Raw genomic sequence first — 20155 nt, forward strand, 5'->3', positions numbered from 1 at the left:
TGATCAATTTGAGGCCTTGTATTTTTTGAATATTGAAATTTAGTTTTGATCCAAATAATAGCAGTTAAATCCATTTGGTTAAATTTCATTACTAGTCATACACTATGCGCACAAGTGTAGATTTGGTCTAAATTCTCCAATTGGGTCATTCTAAGTCCTCATATTTTTCAAATTTGAAAATTTTAGTCTTAACACAAATGAAATTCGTTATTCAATTAACTAGACTTTTAATGCATAACATGTGAAAATAACAAGCTACCATGGCATTACACATATGATAATATGTTTGATGCATCAGCTTTTGGAAATAGCAGAATTTAATGAATTTATCATTTGATGAGGATTAAAATTTTAAAATTTAAAAAGTACAGGGACTGAAATTGATCAAATTAAAGTGCATGGATTAAATCCCAACTTTCACAAAGTACAAGGACTAATAGCAAAATTTAGCTTAATTTCTGTAATCTAAAAAAATATTTCTATAATTTTGTTTCTTTTAAATTTAATAATTTTAAATAATACATAAATAAGAAAATAGGTATAATTTCGTCATTAGTTAATCGTTTTATTTTAGATTTTAGAATTTTCACTTTTAACTTTACGAAACTATTGAAATGTGATTTGAAATTTTATTACTTTTAAAATATTATATTTTTAAATTATCTTTAATAATAATTATTTATATCAATTGTAAGAAATAAAATTTTATTAAATTAATAAAACAAATATATTTCTACAACCAAATAAAATATGCGATAAAGAAAATGTATAATAACTTAATTGACCCTTTAATTTTATAAGAAAAGTTATTTTAATCATTTATTTAATTTTTCGTCTCTTTTAACATTTAAAGTAGTGTGTGTCTTGTGTCAAAATACTTCAAAATGGATGAAAAATTAACAACCTTTATTAACGTGGCAGTCCACATATATACAATATCAACAATTAATTAAAAATTTTAAAGAATTCTAAAAGTTATAGAATATTATTATAATTTTTATTATTAAATAAATTATATATATTTTAATTTTTATGCTTTTTATTTTTAAAATTTAATTTTTTAATTTATTTAAAAATTATATATGCCATGTCAAGATAATTAATAAATGCATTATAGGGTAGTTTGATAAATAATACAAATAAAAAATTACATTGAAAATTGAAACAATTGTTTTTTATAAAATTAGGTAGCAAAATAGGTAGTTATGCGTATTTGAAAAGAAAAATTAACTTCAATTATTACTTGCCCCTCCCGCCTGCCTGTTGTAGACCTAATAAAAAAAATGAAAACGACACCTACCCATTTTGTTTATAAATGATCCCTCCTTCCTCGAAACCTCCTGCCACTTTCGACCCACCTTCTTCCTCTCTCTCTCTCTCTTTCTTCTGTTATTTTTTTCAGAGCCTAAGAGCTAATGATAGTGACTCTTTAATCTTTCACAAATGATGAGGTTCATTTCTATACTTCAATTTAAAATTTTGTTTTTCTATTTCTTTCATTTATCAATTATTCTATAAATAAAAATCGCTTCTAAAAATTGAAGATAGAAAAAACTTCAATACTACTGTTTCAACTGAAATATGCATGTTAAAGCCTGATTTTTCATTAACCTTAAGTACTCTCTTGCACGTATGGGTAGGATAATTGTTAGAGACTAAAATATGTGTATATATATATATATAATACAATCTATTTTAGATTTTTTTTTTGCTATTACTTATGTTTGTTTTATTGTATATGTTCGGGATTTATGGCTATGTCTTTCAACAATATTGTTTCTAAAAGAATGCAATGTACTTTATTATTACATTCAATCACTTATTGGTATCTATTTTTGATTTTATATAGAAAATAATTTTTTATACTTGGAATAAATTTCCTTGAATACATATTTTTTAGAATATATATCTTGTTTTGAGATTCCGCCTTAATTATAGGCTTAAATTTCTTGGAATAACCTTGTTAGTTTTTCTTTCTTTTATTGAGAATACTGAAATCAACTAAAATATCTAATCCTAACTAATAATAATAATAATAATAATAATAAAACAATGGAGAGCAAACATATATTTTCAATGCAAGCATATCTGCGAATAAAGTTGGAGTTTTAGATTTTAATGAATTAAGTTTAGGTCTTATTATATGTAAATATAGGTCTTATTATATGTAAATATTATATGTGAATTCTCTCTTAAATTATTTTAGAATGACTTATTCTAACTTAGGTGTAGATACTTGAAAGCCATAATAGTTTATCATTATATTTTTCATCATTTGTAGGTAATGCATTAGGCCACCTGCATTCCCTCTAATGAAATCTCATGGAAGAAGACACTCGATTAATCACTTTTATGCGGTCATTTTCAACCAACATTAGTAACGATGGTCCTAGCTTGGACTTTTCCAAGGGCTAGAGCGTCACTCGCTCGATTTTGTTGGAGATTCGCAAGGGCTCAGCGTCACTCGGTCGATTTTGTTGGAGTTTCGCATGGGCTCGGCGTCACTCAGTCGATTTTGTTGGACTTTTGCAAGGGATCGAATGTCGAGCGAGAGTGTATTGCGGTTCTCGCGATATATGGACATTTTATTTGATCTTTCACACGATATACACAGATTGAAAAACCTTTTTTTCTTCAAAATTTTCAACAACGAGGCAACTTTTGAAGCCTAAGTCTGAACCATAATGGATTTTGGATAATTATTTCTTAAATGAATTTATGAATTTCTCCCTTCTTACCCAAAGTAAAAAAAAAACAAAAAAAACACTAGCATGATTCTTTTTCTTTTATTTTTTAAAAAGTAAAATATTACATGTGTTACATAGGGTATTTCCGCGGATACTTTGCTGACATGGTATCGTTGCCATTGGACTACCTCGCTGGTCACGATCAACCAGGGATTTAAATAGCGGTCCGATATCACTATAGCGGCCACTATATAGCGGTAGCGGTGCCATTCGAAACCGCTACTGCCGAAACCGCTATTATGTTTTACAATAAAGTTGTGCAAATTTTAAAAAAAATTCACGATCGCGATACCCGCAGTGACCGTAAAAGCATCCGTTATGTCTGCAACCGAAATAAACGCGGCCTGCGACTGAAAACACGGCCGCGATCGCAATTTAAATCCCTGCGATCAACATCACTAGCATACCTCCACCATCGATTCTATTCACTTTGAACTTAGGCAACATGCGAACCGCCAATACCAGAAAGGCCATCGTATTAACAAGACAACCATCAACCATCTTTTGTACTCCTTACGTCACATTGTCACCCTATAAGGTCACATAGCCACCCTTATTGAAGGACAATGAGGGGACCCATCAACCAATGGGTGGCCACCATGTGGCCCCTCAAACTTTCCATATAAAAACCTTGAACTCCCCCAAAAAGAGTATATAGATTCTTTCTCTCTCTCTCTCTTCGACAACTATTTACCTTTATTGGGTGAATTTTCCTCCTACTTCATTCGCTATCTCCTCCTTATTGCTCCTTGGTATCAACAACATGATTAAGGGAGAAAATGGATTTTTAAAAAGGGTATGTTCATGTGTTTGATGGTAATTACAAGACAAAGAAATCTTTTGCTTTTATTTTTGGTTACAAGGAGGGTAAGCCTTAAAACTTATTCAACCCTGTTGCTTTTCCTATAAACAGTAGCACTATCCATATCTCCTTGCATCACTAACTCGAATGTAGCTAGAGGTTCTATGAAGTGCTGCAGCCTAGGTCATTCATTGGTCACCAAATTTGCCAGCATATTCGCAACAATGGTTGCCTCTCATTTAGCATGTTGAGTTTTAGCCTCACAGGTTCTACTCTTTAGTTGATTGATGCTTCTTACAATGCAAAAGGGTGGAGTGAAATTTTCCTATAGTTCACATATTGGTCAAAAACAAATTATCAAATTCTAGGACTACCTTTCGAAACCCCAACTCCCCTACTAAGTAGAGCTCATCATAAGCTCCCCACAACTTAGCTTGAACAATTAACTTTGAACCTACAAACCTGTAGCATCCCATCACCCAATAGCCCAAGTTGTATGACTCCTCCAAATGTTGCTTCTCCTATCCAATCTTTTGCATAGGGCGACGCATTAAAGATCTTCACTTTATAATTTGATAAAATATTATCTTAGACCAAGATATACTTTAAGCAGTAATCTCATCAGTTCTGTAGCTATCATTATTTGCATATGAAACTGATACTGTTGTTTCATATATTCTAATGGATTAAACTGAAATAGGTGCTCCAGTCCACAATTCCTAAAAAGCAAGTTGAAGCATCTCTTAAGTTTTTTGGCAACCAATCACGTAAAGATAAGGAAAAAAATAACCAAGCCCTGCTAAGGCGTCACTTGCTTCCAAACGATATCTGCAGCCACAAAATTTCAAATGACATGTAACCTTGTTTTTGAACCTCTACCATAAATCAAACATTGCATCATCTAAAAATCCTTTTGCATTTGTAGCCTTCTTTCACAATTGATAAAAACAAAAACTAATTGAATGACCTAACTAGGTTATCTACTTAAAATGAAAAGAAAAAAGTAATATACTTAAAATTTTAAGTACAAGATTATCAATTTTGCAAGATAAATTCTTTGGCGAGTCATTGTACTTAAGGCTAAAGAGTAAATGTGTCGCACCCCATACCTGGATGATTCGAATTGAAGGTGCGTAAAAGTAAAGTTGTATGTTCTGTTGTACTCTAGTAGTTAGTTTGCCCAAATTGTAAACTTCTGGCGAACTAATGTTTTGGTAAGTTGAGTATACGCCTATGAAAGTATATCAGGATTTAATCATTGATGTATTCTTCAGTAAAAGAAATAATTCGATTATAGGAAAATAGGTCTTGTGTAGGTTACAATGAAAAGTATAGTAAACCTAGTTTGTTCAAGCACTCTGAAGAGTAAGTCTTGGTAACTAGATCTGGTTATAAACCAACTAAACTGAATGGTCAATTAACATATGAAAAAGACTCTCATTCATGTGTTGTTCAAATTCTGTAGGCCATTATTTTGAAATTTTTGAACAATTGTCAAATTCCACTAAATGGAAGTAGATTATACATATGTGTATGTGAGAAGGGTTCATGGGAAGGTTTCTTCTTCCTTCGGAATAGTTTTTTAATTCTTTTTTTCTTAAGTATTAAATGTTACTTGCTTATTGCATTTTTTATGTAAATTGGAAGCTAAGGATTCTTGGAAAATGCAGAAGTATTCCATCTCCTTGTAAGTGTAATAATTTTGCATGTTAAGAATAAGATGCTATGAAGTATATAGGTAGTAGGTTGTGAATAAGAAGCCCTGTTTGGGGATTTTCGGTAGAAGAAATGTTAGCAATCTGTCTGCAAATGGGTTTAATGGTGAATTCGTGTTCTTTAAACAATTGTTGCTGCTGGTTCAAACTGGATATCTGAGTCTAAGTTGGTAGCTGCGGTAGGTGAGTATCAGGTGAGTCCCTAATATTGATTCCTACAAGTCTTTTTAGATAAGTCTCATATGATCAATATTCTAGAAATGGTAAATGAGTACATGAATGATTATTGAAGATAAGTATGTATTATTGATATAGTTTATGTGATTCTGTGAAATAATTATGTGTGTGTATGGCTGAAAAATGGAATCGACTGAGATAGAAGTTGGTATTGACTCCAATAAATCACGCTAGGGGAAAATTTCTTTTGCTTTATTACAAAAAAATCGTGTGGTAGAGTATTGGGATGAGCTACTGGTTGAATTAAATGTATGGATTTTATAGGATTCTCAGTTAGTGGAGGATCAAAAAAATGAATTGAATATCTATTTCGTGTGCAGACTCTGCATGTGACAGCCCAAAATTGACCCTAGTCGGAATGTGGTTTCGGGACCACAAAACCGAGGCATAAAAATAATTTAATGCTCATTTTGATGCTTATGATATGTGTTAATTCGTGTGTGACATTTTTGATGTTTGATTTAGAGTTATAAATGTGAATTTCACTAGAAAGGACCTAGTAGAAAACTTTAAAAGTATGATGGGGAAATGTGTGATGACTAATTAAAGCATGCATGCAAAACAATGGCCTTGCATGTCAAATATCCCTCTTTTTATAGGAGGTGGCCGGCCATGACAAGGGAGTATGGGCTAAACATGTCATGAAACATGTTTTGTTGGTGCATTAGGGAGAAACAATAAACAAATAAGTATGGGTAATAAAGAAAGAAAAAAAATGTGTGTGAGTGAACCCCCCCATTGCCGTGCATTGAGGAAGAGAAAAGAAAAAAAATTGTTCATCCATTTTTCATTCTCTCTTGACCGAAAATACTAGAGGGGAAGGGAGGAATTTTGCTTCATGCTTGGTTTGGAAGAGGATTAGGAAGAGGTTTGGCTATACTTGCATCAAGATTAAGGTATGTTTGAGGTTGTGCCATGAGATTCATGCATGTTTTTAGTGGATAGCTTGATGCTCTTGTTAGCCCATGGTTCAAACCTTTGTTATATCATGGGGATGGTATTTGGCCAAGGTGGATTTTGTGTTAATGCCATTGCATGTTAAATATGAAGCTTGCTAATGATATATGTGATGGTGGATTGATGGCTCTTGGACTTTCTTTTTAGTATTTTTGAGTAAGACATTGAGTTCTTTGTTTAATCATGACCAAAATAATGGTAGTTGCTTACATCTTAATATCTATGAGTTCCTTTCTTGGTTCTACCATAGACCCACGAAGTATATGTTTATTTGGTGTTGTTGGAGATTATGATAGAAGCTAATGAGTGAGAGTTTGATAGATACTATGAGGTTAAACTTCATGAGGTTGTAAGCTTGTAATTTGGATGATGAAATTTATGCTTTGTGAAGGTAAATGGTGTGGAAGGAGCATTCGCCATGGTAGTAAGATGAAATGCAAAATGTTAGTATTTGCTTTCTAGTGTATAAATGCGTATTAGCTTTAGTTTTGAATTTGAAATGAAACGAGATATAATCAATACGAGTAACCATACTTGTAGGAAGTATTGAGCATAATTGGCCTCAACATATACATGCATACTCGCCACATGAGAAGATTAGTGTTGCATGCTTTCGGTTAGAGGCAAGCATATTGATGCCTTTATCTTGGTTAGGAAAATCGACTAAAAGGGATGTGAGTTAATATGTTGAGTTGATGCATGATTTCACATGTATGTGACTTTAATGTCTAATGTATAAATATGGGCTAAGTGCCTTGTATTCCTCTTTTCGATGCTCAAATGATTAAGTCAATTTGTTTGTTTAATTAAGCTCAAGAGCCTAGAGGATCAAGTCGGATAAGGGAAGGGAAGAAGTGATTGAATAGCCAAAATCGTTCGACCACATCCGAGGTAAGTTTTAAGCGATTAATCGTTGAGTAAATTCAATCATAATAGGACATAATGAGTTGATTTGATAAGATATGATGTGGCCATGATATGTCTTAAGCCCAAATGGTAAGTTCATAAGTGTTTGGACTTGGAAAGTTAAGAGCAAATTGTAATAAATTGCTTGGACAGCAGCAGTAATGTGATTTTAGAAAATCACTATAAATTGTTGGTGTGGAATTATAGGCTGAATAAAACATGTAATCAAAGCTTAGTTGGTCTAGTTTCTTATAAAAGAGACCATGGAAGCAAAGGAATTTCCTATAAAGAGATATTTAAAGTTGTGCGGGACAGTGTCGGAATGACTCCGAAATCCCCTGTTCTGTTTTTGGAAAATCATTATAATTTGTAAAAAAATGGTTATGAGATAAGATTTATATGCTTAGACTCCTTAATGAGTCTAGTTTCAAATGGAATCAAATAAAACACATTATGAATTCTGTACAATGAAAAATTTGATTCGTATTGAAGAGTGGTCAGATTGGTCAAACAGTGAAACAGGGGAAACTTTAAGAAAAATCTGGTATTGATTGGAGAAACCTAAAATTCTGAAAATTTTATGGATGAAAGATACATGAGTCTACATTCGGGTAAAATTAACGGCAATTGATTTTGAGTTTTTTAGCTCCAGTTATAAACAATTTAGTGACTGTTGCTCAGGAAAAGAAAACTGCTTGTAGTGAATAGGTGATTTTGTTGTAAACTTTGATGAAATTATTTGAGTTGCTTATGAGCTATTGCTGAAATTGATGTACAAGAAAAATATGAAATATGTATGAGATGTATATATGTGATACGGCCTAATGGCCAATGTGATGAATGTGAAAGTGTATATATATGTGATAAGGCCTAATGGCCAATGTGATGAATGTGAAAGTGTGTATACATGTGATAAGGCCTAATGGCCAATGTGATGAATGTGAAAGAGTATATATGTGATAAGGCCTAATGGCCGATGTGATGAATGTGAAGGTGTATATATATGTGATAAGGCCTAATGGCCGATGTGATGAATGTGAAACATATGTGTGATATGTATATGTGGTAAAACCGAATGGCTAATGTGAAATATATGTGTGATATGTATATGTGGTAAAGCCGAAGGGCTAATGTGAAATATATGTGTGATATGTATATGTGGTAAAGCCGAAGGGCTAATGTGAAATATATGTGTGATATGAATATGTGGTAAAGCCGAATGGCTAATGTGAATGTTGTAACATGTGATTAAATGTACATGAAACTTGGAAATATGTTCCGGGTGAGACCCGATGACTACGTGTGGAGATTATGTCCGGGTAAGACCCGATGACTACGTGTGGAGATTATGTCCGGGTAAGACTTCATAATAAGAATTGCTTATAAATATACATAATGCGAAAGGTTAAACAGTATGTACTCCAAGTTTATATATGATGCACACGAGAGCAATCTATGGGACTATTCCTATGATTATGTGACATCGGTTTAGTGTGAGAGGTTATGTGAAATCATACGATATATCTATGTCACATGAGCTCACTTTTATGTGAGAGTTTATCGCCTATTGTATATGATGAGATGTGCATATTCGGAAAAGGGATAGTATGCCCGAAGGAAGAGTGAAATAAAATACGAACAACTATGTTATGATTTGGTTGTTATCTGTTGACACTGCTTAAAACTTACTAAGCATTGTAATGCTTACTCTGTTTACTTTGTTTCCTCTGCTTTTATAGATCTCATTGGAAGCTACAGGGCTCGGGGATCGTCAAGAACTAGTCACACTATCACTACCCACCGCTTGGTACTGCTACGTTTTGGAATATCTTATGGCATGTATGGAATAGACTAGTAGTGAGAGGATATTTTGGTCAATGTATAGGACTACCCTTTTGTTGTGGGTCATGGACCCTTTGGATTTGTATAATTTTAGATAGCCATGCGAAAATGGCTTATAAATGTTTTGAGCATAATGTTATAATCATTCGATATGTATATGCTCATTAAGAGGCATGGAAATGTTTGGCAACGATCAGCCATTAGAATGGTTCATCTTGATTATATTTTGGACTATATATGCAAGAGGGTTAGTTGAGTCATAGAAACTATGTGTTAGATAAAGTCTACCCTAAAAATAGATGCTGGCAGCAGCAGTGATGTGGATGTGAAAAATCACTAAAAATAGTAGAGATGGAATTAAATAGTGAATAAATTATGTAAATGAGCCTTGATGAATCTACTTTCATATGGAAGAAACGAAACGGTCATATGAGTTGTATGTTAAGAGATATTTAGGTTTTTGTGAAACAGGGTCAGAACGGTTTCTGGAATCCCTGTTCCGACTTTGGAAATTCATTGTAAATTAACCAGAGATAATTAGGAGTCATGCCATATATGTATAGATTCCTCTTTGAGTCTAGTTTCTATAGAAACAAACGGCATCAGTATTTAAGCCCTGTACATGGAGATATCCCATTCGTAATGCATGAAGGTCAGTGTAGTTGAACCCTAGAATAGGGGAGACTTTAACTAATAAACTGTAGTAATTGGCCTGACCAAAAATTCTAAGAAAAATATGTAGATGGACATATGAGTCTAGTTTCAGGGAAAAATTCCGAATCTGATTTTCGAGTTGTGGAACTCAAGTTATGATTTTTAAGGTGACAAAGTGACGCAGTTAGCCACCGTCTGGAAAAATTTTTAATTGATCGAGTAAATGAATTAGTCGGTTAGCACCTCGTGTTCGACTCCGGTAACGGTCTCGGGTACGGGGTGTTACACTGCAGGTGGTATTGGAATTTCAAGCAAGGTTGGAATAGGAGAAGTGTGAGTGACTGTAGGGATAGACTCTTTATTATGTCTACGCTATATCAAGGGAGAATATTCACTACTTCCAGTCTGTTGAGTACTTTTCTCTAATCTGAGTCTCTTCTTAGTTTTCTTTACTACTATTTTTCTTGATGGAGAAGCAGTAGTCTCTTCCTTTCATCGAACCTCTTTAAGAATGATTGTAATATCCATGTTCTGATATGAAATAGGTGAAATATGTGATTGTGAAGAGAACCTTGCACCAGTAATAGGGGAGTTAGCCTGGTTTGAAGGGGAAGTAAAAGTTGTAACATGATTATATATCATGTTCCAGTTACATGGGTGAAGACCACAAATACTATAAAAATAGAAATGAGGTTCCTTTTGCACCCCACTAAGACATGTACCGATTCACCATCTATGTTGTAAGGCCAAACCTCAGAAGCAGAGGGCACAATGAAATTATCTAACCAGGTTGTAGAATCATTTGGCTGGCAACCATTTGAGCTTAAGTGTTGTAAACAATATTGAAATACATTTCTAGCTGAAACAACTTCCACCAAATCAAATGTATCCCCCATTCTTAATCGTTTATATTGTTTCTCAACAATTGAGAATCTACTAGCTGATTTTGTGCACAAACATACTCTAGAGGAAGGGACCATCTTATTAGAAACTCAAACCTAGATTCAAGCTTGCAAATAACTCTTATATATTTATCTTTTCCTTGATAAAGATTTGAAATACTATTTTGGATTATGGATTCACAGCCTAAACGTACACTGAAATGGATGCTGTTAGCAAAAGTCACTTGTCTTTTTACTTATAACTATTAGAATTTTTGTAAAACACCTAACAACGACGACTTGTTTTGCATGCAATAGTCTAAATATGCATGTTAAAGCCTGATTTTTCATTAACCTTAAGTACTCTCTTGCACGTATGGGTAGGATCATTGTTCGAGACTAAAATATGTATATATATATATATAATACAATCTATTTTAGATTTTTTTTTTGTTATTACTTATGTTTGTTTTATTGTATATGTTCGGATTTATGGCTATGTCTTTCAACAATATTGTTTCTAAAAGAATGCAATGTACCTTATTATTACATTCAATCACTTATTGATATCTATTTTAGATTTTATTTAGAAAATAATTTTTTATACTTGGAATAAATTTCCTTGAATACATATTTTTTAGAATATATATCTTGTTTTGAGATTCCTACCTTAATTATAGGCTTAAATTTCTTGGAATAACCTTGTTAGTTTTTCTTTCTTTTATTGAGAATACTGAAATCAGCTAAAATATCTAATCCTAACTAATAATAATAATAATAAAACAATGGAGAGAAAACATATATTTTCAATGCAAGCATATGGCAAATGAATCTTTGGCTTGCTGCGAATAAAGTTGGAGTTTTAGATTTTAATGAAACTAAGAGCATTCAATAAGAAAATCTAAAACAATATACATAAAAGGAACAAAGTTTAGTTGATTTAAAATAAAAGACACTGAAATACATTAAATTAAAACTAGAAATGTCTTACAACCAAGGTACAAGGACTAAAAGTGCAAATAAACCTAAACTATAGTGATAACTAACTTAATTAACACTAAGAACAAGAAAGAAGTGTAAAAACATAAACTCTAAAGCTAAGAAAGGAGAAGAGAAAATAAAAACCCCAGAAAAGTTACAAAAAAATTTAGAGAAAACCTAGAAAAACCAAAATTAAAAACTAAACTAATGTGTGCCTCCTCTCTCCCCAGCCAAAAGTAGTTGTTTTAAGCCAATGGCGGATGAAATTTCATTGCCAAAATTGTCCCTACAAGGGCCTTGTGTGATTGTGCGTTGGGTGGACAAAGACTGCCCTTTTTGTCTAACTTTGTCCCTTCACAATATCGGTATCGCGATACCCTGGTCAGTTTCAAAATTGAGGGTTTTTTTTTAGAGTGGATATCGTGATACCACTGAAGGGTGGTCTCCAATCTTCAAGTCTGTTGGAGGTATCGCAATTCCAAGGTTTGGATATCGCGATACTCTTTCCTTTGGTGTTGTTTTCACTCGTTTTCAACCTTCAACATGTTCTTATACAATTCAACCACACATTAGGGCCCCCAATGGCACATTGGCTAAATTGGGTCACAAAAATGAGTAAAAACGAGAATTTTACATTTATTAACTTAAAATCTAAAAACTATGAAAAAGACGTTGCTTTGCTTGAGAATAAACTCCTTAAGTATACTGGGAAAGCCTAATTTGTCATATCACACTATGACAAATCATGTATGAATTAAAGAGAGCATTTTAATTAAAGGAACTTGTATTAGGTACAATTTAATTGCAAATTTTTTATTTTTTTGTTCAGCTTGTAACTTAACTTTTTAGGAGAAAATTTTAGTTGATAGTGATTTTAGTTGAAGCAGAATAGTAAAGTTGCACCTTGGTGTGTGAGTAGAACTTAAATCATGTCATGAAGTGTTGATTCATAGTGGATTACTTTTTGGGTAAGACCCCGCAAATGTAAGAATGAGTTTCAAATTACATGACCAATTCTTATGTCTGTCATATTGTTTTACTCTTTTAATTGTTTCTTCAGTTGCAACTTAACTTACAATTAAAAACAACTCAAATCTAATAAATTCTTCAAGTTTGTGAGTCCAATTTATTTTTATTTTTCTCACATTTACTTATTTTCTATTTGAATTACAATATTTGAGCTTTTTAAATATAGGATTTCATACTCGATAACTTATAATAATTTTCTTATTAATTAGAACTTTTAAATCCATGACAGTTAATTATTCTAATACTTAAGACGGATGGTATGGTTGTGTATGTCAAATTATGAAATTTACTGATATATTTAGTCTAAATGAGCCCCATTTGTGTGTTTGTTTACTTGAATCGATTGAATCGAGTCTCTCTAGTTTTAATAAGAGAAATAATTTCAATGAGTTTACTCTTCATTACTGAAAACATAATAAAAGATTAGTTGCAAGGCGCGATGCCAATAATTGTAACTAATTTACTAAAGAGTATTGAAATTTATCTTTGCATCGATGATCAAATTTAATTTTAAAAATCTTATTTTATTTTATTTTATTTTATTGAAGAAATAAACTTTTTCCGATGCGTATGAATATGACCCTAGTCACTGTTATTTACCTGTATATCTTTTCTAGTAAAACTTTTATTTTTGTTGGATTTAAAATCCATCATTTTGCTTAACCAAATTTCTCAAAATCACTTTTTGATAAAAAAAAATAATGTAAATGAAATTTAGCTTTTACATACGAAATTACACATTTCCTTAAAATTTGTTCTTCTATAAGCAGTACTAAAAGATACTTGTCATATGAACAATCTCCTTTTAAGTCTCATGAAAGTTAACTCTATAACGTGACTTATATTTTCTTTAACATCGAGACATGAAATATATTATGCTATCCATATACAGCGAGTGGAAGTGCCTATGTATGATATGCTATCTCCTATCCTTTCAAGGTTTCAGAAAGCTACACGTAATAAAAATTATATTTCACCAACCTTGAATTTCAATTTTCATCTCATGATATCACCGAAACTTTTTTTTTTTTTTTTTCTCAATCAAAAGTAAAATTACAAAACTTCAACTTGGATTGGGTGGGGTGCGCCAGGCCTGAGCTATAGTGCAACGCTTAGGCGACTCACGAAAGCCCTGTGAGCAAGCTACGTGGTGAGCTTTCCCCAGAAAAATTAATTTAACATCGTGTGAGCCAATGGCCCACGACGATATTAAACCGATAAGAACAGATACTACACTTGATCTTAGCCAAAAGGCCGAGAAAGGTATGCCTTCTCTTCTCCAAGTCGCCTTCCTTTAAAAGTCGCTTCGCTTTCTCTCACGACTTCTTCTCGATGTGGGATTTTAACGAAAAGAGTTTAAGATACTGATTGTTGTGCTCCTATTCCTAATAAAGGAGAGACAGTTGGCTTTACCTGGGCCACTTAGGACTTGTTAACAGTCAAACCATAAAGAAAACAAATTTAGGATTCGGTAGATTAGGTGCCACGTATGCTCCATTATGAAGTTTGATCTCCTTTGGTAAGGAAAACTCCATTCTGAAGCTACTTGGACTGATAAAAAGACTTGGAGAAACAAACAGGTAACCTAGCTGAATTTCAGGTTTAAGAAGTTTAGTGTTTGCATGGAACAAGGTTTGTTGGCAGGAATCAGCAGCTAAACATCTCTCAATTCATGCATTGGAATTTGGAAAGTCGGCCAGACATGGTAGAATTGTGGCACCAAAGAAATCTGACCAAGTTCAGGAAACATATATCATGATTAAACACAAATTCAACTAATTATGAAGCTTACATAATGAAATTTTTGTAGCTAGAATTAAATGAAAACCATCTATGTTGACAAGGATATTGCAATTGCGATCTCTGTAGAATTTGTTCTCAAATCTATAATATTTAATGTATAGTTAAATTATGTCACTGGCTTCCATGTATTTCAACCCTGCTTTGCTATTATATTAACATGATGATTCAAACGATTTGCATCATAGCTAATTGGGAACGAAGTGGACAAAGGAGAAGATGCTAGAAGCAACGGAGGGGGCATGCGTTTGTGGAAGCAATATTTACGATGGAAAATGATAAACTCAACTTATGGACAACGGTGAGCCATTAATTTTATTTTATTTTTTTATGTTTTTTAGTTTTGTTTTTTTATTTGGAATTTAATTTTAGGATTTTAGTATTTAAGGATTAGGGTTTTAAAATTTTATAAGAATATTAAAATAATTTTTAAAATATTTTAAATTTAAAAATTATTATTGCAATCATTATTATCTAATAATTCATTATTGTCCCTCATTTTATGGAAGATATTTTCAATGAAACAAACACAACCTTAAATAAATTTATACTCCAATACAAAAAAAAATTGCGAAATTTAGACCTTATGTAGCACCCCAAACCCGGCCCAGAAGTTATGGCCGGATCCGGCATGCCACATCAAAAACGTTAAAAAAAAAAAATTCCATTCTAAGTCCAGAAAATCGTACTTGATGTTCAAAAGATTAATTCATTAAGGATTAAAGTGAATGGAAGTCAGGCACCGTAGGAAACCGGAAAAGAGGTGGTGAGTCCATCGGATCGCTTAAGTACCAAGCTCCTTCGGATCCAATCCTAGACATGCATACCGCCATTGCCACACCTTAACGTCATGGATATTTCTAGAAAACCGATTTGATTAAGTTATTTTAGGAAAAGTGATTAATTTTGGAAAATACTTTCATTGCGGAAGCTTTGCTTGTTGTCGTGTAATTTTGAAATCAACTGTTGTTTTTGAAAACGCTACCTAAAGCTATCCAATTTCAACAGTTAAAATAAGTAATATCTATCTTAGTAATACATATTAAAACCATCAAAAATAATTAAGCGGCCTTATTACATTTAAAACCCAAAACTTCAAACGTAAATAAAAGGATGTTCGGTTCACGAAGAAAATCAAACTTTCGAACGGTGGCCACTCCGAATTCCCTCACGACTCCAAGCCCACTATGGTTGGGGATTTCTGCGTGGATGAAAATAAAAGGGTGAGTTTGGGGAAACTCAGGTGTAAGGAAAACCCATTCAAAGCCCAAGTCACTCAAGCCTATTGGGCCTAAGGCCATTCAGTAATAATGGGTATCGGGCCGAGCCCTTTTCAGATTACAATAAATTGGGCCTTAGCCCTTATTCAGATAACAAGATGGCCCATAAGCCCATTTCAAAATACATGCAACATCAAGAAACATATGCAAGCCCATTTGGGTAATAAGTGGTCTGGGCAAGAGCCCTTTTCAAATTACAATAAACCGGGCCTTAGCCCTTATTCAGATAATAGTATGGCCCATAGGCCCATTTCAAAATACATGCAACATCAAGAAACATATGCAAGCCCATTTGGGGAGACTACTCAACCCACCAACCACTACACTCCACCGTATCAGCCATACACTCCATGTGGGGAATAGCTCACCACCCAAATTTAACACTCCACGATTCTGCCTTCTTTGCCGCTCGCTTAACAATAATTGAGGCAAAGCCTTGATGACGTGGACAAGCCACTTTCAGACTTCCTCCGTCAATATCCCAAATCCCATGCATCGATAATAACAACATGGCATGCAAGAAATAACAACAATCAAACATGCATTTAGGTCCATTTAACCCTAGGGTATTTGGTAATTTATCTACTAGGGGTAAACGTAAATTTTCCACTTTTAAAGGTATTTCAGTAATTTATCTATTTTAGGGTTTTCATGCATATTCCTACTTTTCACGTACTAATGTAATCACGCATCGAGGGTTCTTACCGAATTGGGCACATTGGCCCATCATTCCAATTTTGGCCCATTAAGCCCAAAAATATCGAGGGCACGTAAATCATGCACTTTGCAGTCCAAATTTTGCAGTTTACCAAAAACATTAATCGATTTACCTCACGAGCATTCGCACACTCAAATCTACAAAATACATTTTTCGGCATTTCGCTTTTCGACTTTTGCCGATCCGACTAAGAAAGAGGGTGTTAGTTACACACTGCTTTGCGACGATATCTTGTGAGATCCACACACGAACCGCCTACAATTGGATTACTAACACGTTAATCTAACTATTCAAATACAAACTACGATTAACCCCTTACAATATTCGCCAACCACACCTACAGATCATAGTAAGCGATAAGAAATCAATAAGCAACTCATTAACAAATTTTGTCAATGTTTACCACATAATCATAATTTCACTGCAAGTTGTCTTCCTAAGCAACAGTCACTAAATTATTTATAACTGGAGCTACGAAACTCCGAATCAAGTTCCGTTAATTTTCCTTGAAAATAGACTCATATATCTTCTATCAATAAAATTTTCAGAATTTTTGGTTTAGCCAATCAATACCAGATTTTTCTCAAAGTTTCCCATGTTTCACTGTTTGACTAATCTGACCACACTTCATTACGAATCAAATTTCTCATTGTACAGAATTCAAAATATGTTTTCGTTTATTCCATTTGAAACTAGACTCATTAAGCTTTAATTACATAATTTATTAAGCTTCTAATTCATCTCCCACAATTTATGGTGATTTTCCAAAGTCACATTACTGCTGCTGTCCCAAGCAGATTTATTACCAAATCACTCTTTCACACATACCTTGCATGCATGTTATTTAAACATGTATATCACCAATCAATCATCACATATCTGTGATTTTACTTAAGTATAATCTCCATTTCATCATTTTAAAGCACAACATGTTAGCTGATTTTTCCCTTTAACATCTAAGGCACATGCATGCTCATTTGTTTGGCTCAACTTCACATATCTTCCATTTTTCATCAAAAGAACATGAAACAACAACCATTTCCTTCATTTTAATTCATGACCAAATGCTCACAACACAACTAAAAATCAAAATATACTTCAAGAGTTAAGGTAGAATCAAGAAGAACTCATGAACCTCAAAATAGAAGCAAGGTACCAAGAACTTACCTTCAATTTTCCTCCTCCTAATGACCAAATACTCAAGAGCTTTCTCCTCTCTTTTCTCTTCTCTAACTTTCAGCTATGATGAACAAAGATGGACAAAACTTTGTTCTTTTCACCCCTTTTTCTTTTAATAAAACTTCATATTTCATCCATTTAATTCTTTAATACAAAAGACATGAAATTCTTATCATGAAACATTTACCTAAACCATTATCATGAAACATTTACCTAACCCATTATCATGGAATATTTACCTAATCCATTATCATGGAACATTTACCTAACCCATTATCAATTTGTATCAATTTGTACCATAAATTATGGATATCAAGTACTCATATTGTCTACAACAACATGATGGCTAGTCACTTCATGTAAAATGGGAGGTTTGTCATGCAAATCCTCCTATTTTGCACTCCTATTTATTTGACCACTTCAATTTAGCCTATAGCATTTTCAAACATTTTCACATAAGTCCTATTTCATAATTTCACTCACAAATGACAAAATCAAAGCATGAAATTTTGTCAACATTCACAGAATTCCCGAAAATTGGGGCGTTACACCTTAAATAATGCAATAACCCTTAATTCAAAATTTTAATACCTTGAAGTTCATTTTTGTTGGAAAAAAAATGTGAATTTATTTTTTTTCTATGAGGCCCAATAACCAATTCTGCCTTTAAATCCTGCTTAGGAATTCTCAATTGGAATTGAGCTAGAAAGAAAATATCATAATTTCATTTAACCTATATTGTTTGAATTGAATTAAATTAGTTGGTCAAATTAGTTGAATCGGAAAAATGTTGCGGTACTGGTTTGGAGAGTGACTCTAACTTGATTAGATCGAGAATTAGTATGAACCAATTGAACATAATTTTTAAAATTTTTAAAATTTAAATAATTTTTTAATCAGACTAATTGGATCAATTGAACAATTGGACCAATAAATCAGTGGCCTAATTGCTTCAACCACCAATTCAGTTTAAAAAACATTTCATTAAACTATAATGGATTGCAAAATATGAAACAATTCAATTTTAAAATTGTGAAGATTTTCAAAACACTAGCATTTTTAGAATTTATTAATTTAAAATATTAGAAAATCTAATTGCATTGCTCGAAATAATTATTAGAATTTCATGAGTTAAATAAATAATCATAAAATAATTAATGATGTTAAAATAAATAAATATAAAAATATATAATATGAATATTATTAGATTTGTAAATATTTTAATAATATCAAATTTTAAAAATATATTAGAATTAAATAAAAATTTATAGTTTATAGTTTAAATTTTTTTATTTTATAATGGGACCATGTATTTTAGATTAAATAAGATATGTGAAATTATGAAAAACTGCTTCTATAGGTAAAATTTGAAGCAAGAATTTGAATTGCTCAAATCCCTTCTTGAAATTTCTTATAAATTTTGAAATCCTCCATTATTTTTTACTCAAAATGTAAATTCATTTTATAATTTTGAAAACCTTGATTGAAATAAAATTTGTCCATCAACTACTAAACACACCTTTAGATGTTAAATATATTGAAATTAAATAAAAATCATTTTTGAACTTTAAATTTTTTTATTTTGATGTTAAATGAAATAAAATTATGCAAAATATTGAAAAACTACCTCTTTAAGTGGAATTTGAAAAAATAAATTAAGCTACTCAAATCTCTCACTTGAAATTCCTCACAAATTTTGAAATTCTTCATTATATTTATTTAAATAAGTAAATTAATTTTTAAATTTTAAAACCTTGATACAAATGAAATTTTACATTCAAATCTCTCATTCAAAAACACTATTAGTGGCTTTTAATGGATTTTTTTCAAAGCATATTAATACTTTTATAACTATAAAAAATAATGAATTTTCAAAGCATATTAAGTGAACGTGAAATTAACTCCAAAATAATGAAAAGGAGGATAGGCTATTATTGTTGGTTTTCATGCATTAAGAATGTAGCGGGATCTCTTAGGGTCCCTTGATTGTAGGCAATTAATTGATCGGAGTTCATTGTCGAAGAGATCTAAGTTATTGGAGATTGATCAATATAATGCATCTCTAGTTTTTTTTTTAAACTTCCAATGTCACTATTACTATCAATTATCTCCTCTATTGGGTTTTTTTTATGACATTGGTATTGTGCAACAACTTTTAGTGCATTAATTGTGGTCTATACTTTATGTCATGTCTATATTTTATATGCCGTTTAGGATTCCTATTAATGGAGTTATTTTTTTTATTCAAAAGGAAACTTCAATTATGTGTAATATATAGAAACATGAGTTACCCTAAACCCGACATAGACGTTACGGTAAAATTATAAAAGTTACATCGACATTTAAAACCTTCCATTTATTTTCAAGCAAAACTTAGATTTGAATAAGAAATCATGTAAAACAGAATTTTGTAGTTGTCACCTTAGC

At 32.2% G+C, this 20155-nt stretch overlaps 1 non-coding gene across 1 annotated transcript; it reads right to left on the bottom strand.

Moving 5' to 3' along the window:
- Positions 1-13828: 13828 nt before the first annotated feature.
- LOC128284857 (U2 spliceosomal RNA) lies at positions 13829-14018 on the bottom strand. Its single transcript, XR_008275277.1, has one exon. It is a non-coding gene; the product is annotated as a U2 spliceosomal RNA (small nuclear RNA).
- Positions 14019-20155: the final 6137 nt, after the last annotated feature.

Source organism: Gossypium arboreum, chromosome 11, assembly GCF_025698485.1.
Source record: "Gossypium arboreum isolate Shixiya-1 chromosome 11, ASM2569848v2, whole genome shotgun sequence".
Taxonomy (NCBI): domain Eukaryota; kingdom Viridiplantae; phylum Streptophyta; class Magnoliopsida; order Malvales; family Malvaceae; genus Gossypium; species Gossypium arboreum.